Source organism: Nematolebias whitei, chromosome 6, assembly GCF_014905685.2.
Source record: "Nematolebias whitei isolate Nwh7 chromosome 6, NemWhi1, whole genome shotgun sequence".
NCBI lineage: Eukaryota > Metazoa > Chordata > Actinopteri > Cyprinodontiformes > Rivulidae > Nematolebias > Nematolebias whitei.
Window position 1 is genome coordinate 34,162,965 of NC_056503.1, and position 1,991 is coordinate 34,164,955.

Here is a 1,991-nt window from a genome sequence, read left to right on the forward strand (position 1 = left end):
AGCAAAAAAAGAAGCCACAAATCCAGACTGTGTGTTTAATCCATTTAGTAAGTTTTTTTTTTTAATTTTATTTTTTGTATTAAAGATTACAAAAAAATATACTTTTGTGTTTTTTCACACATTGAAAGAACATTTTTGACACAAAGTTTGTTGCAGAATTTTGAAAGACATGAAAAACAAAAGCAGAAAAAAAAATGCTCACTACTGCATAGATGTTAAAATAAAATTAAACATGACAAACATATGACCATTTATATATATTTTCTTATAGCATCTTGTTTCATCCCACCTTTTAGGTCCTCAGAGATGAACCATGGTTGTTCTATTGTATTGTTCCTGCTCTGAAGAGCATATATACGAGTGCACATCTTTTTTTTACATTTAGCTAGAGGTGATTGCACTCAGAACATCAACATTAAACTCAACATGACATTTGCACCAGGGTGGCCAGAGCAAGGATGGGCACTTTTACAGTTAATGTTGGTGGCAACTTTCTCTCATGCAGAAGAGCCTGAATGCAAACAAAGGGGGGACGCTGACAACCCTCAACTAGTTAAAGAGGGTGACATTATGTTGGGTGGACTCTTTTCTTTCCATACCAACTGGAAGGAAAGACAGGACTCCTACACGCAAAAACCTCAGCCTCTACAATGCACCAGGTAACTTTTATCAAAATGATTAATAAAAAAAAGGTCTGTGACCAATTTAATAATAATTGTTGATCAGATTTGGCTAAAAATACTAATGCTTTCCAAATTAATGAGTACATTTAAAAATACTGACTGATGTTTGTGTAAATATTTTAATTGTTTTTGTTGTTGTTGTTGTTATCATTTATAAGATACAGCTTTATTTTTTAGAGAACACTGACAATAATAAAATATTTCTAACTGTTCAAACCTAGCTTAAATTTCAGAGAATTCCAGTTAGCCCAGGCCATGCTTTTTGCAATCAAAGAAATAAACAACAGCTCAGACCTGCTGCCGGGAATTTCCCTGGGTTATAAAATTTATGATACCTGTGGCTTTATTGCCAGAAGTGTAAGAGTTGCTTTGGCCTTGGTCAGTGGTAACGAAATAGTGACTTCCCCTTTGAAGACATGCTCAAGACCTGCACAAGTGCAGGCAATAATGGGAGAAACCTCTTCTTCTCCCAGCACTGCAATCGCTACTTCTATTGGACCGTTTCATATTCCACTGGTAGGTATGACTGTTACAAATTAAATGTATATTTAAAAATAATATATTGATACTACAAACAACTGTGTATGTAAAAATAGTTTATATCTAAGAATGTATTTATCATTTTTTCATGTAGATCAGCCACTTTTCTACATGTGCTTGTCTCAGTGATAAATCAAAGTACCCATCCTTTCTCAGAACCATACCCAGTGACTACTATCAGAGCAGAGCTCTGGCTCATTTGGTCAAACACTTTGGTTGGACCTGGGTTGGAGCTGTTCGCTCAAATGAAGACTATGGAAACAATGGCATGGCAATATTCACAGAAACTGCAGAGCAGCTGGGCATCTGCCTAGAATATTCTGTTTCTTTCTTTAGGACAGATCCATCTGACAAAATACAAAAAATAATTGACATTATCAAGACTTCTACCTCAAAAGTGATTGTCACTTTCCTCTCCCACATGGATTTGGACATAATGTTAAAAGAGTTTTCCAAACACAACTTGGCAGGGTATCAGTGGGTTGGCACTGAGGCTTGGATTTTTGATTCTCAAACTGCAGCAGGTGATAAGAATCACATCCTGGATGGAGCCATAGGTCTTTCGATCCCTAAAGCGCATGTCAGTGGAATTCAGCAGTTTATTGTGGATGTGAAGCCACTGAATTCAACAAACAGTGACTTGTTCACAGAGTTCTGGGAAACATTATTCAGCTGTAAGTTCAGACAGACACAGTCAGAAGAGATTCAGAGAGAATGTACTGGACATGAGGATCTGACTGGAGTGGAAAACAGCTTCACTGACATGTC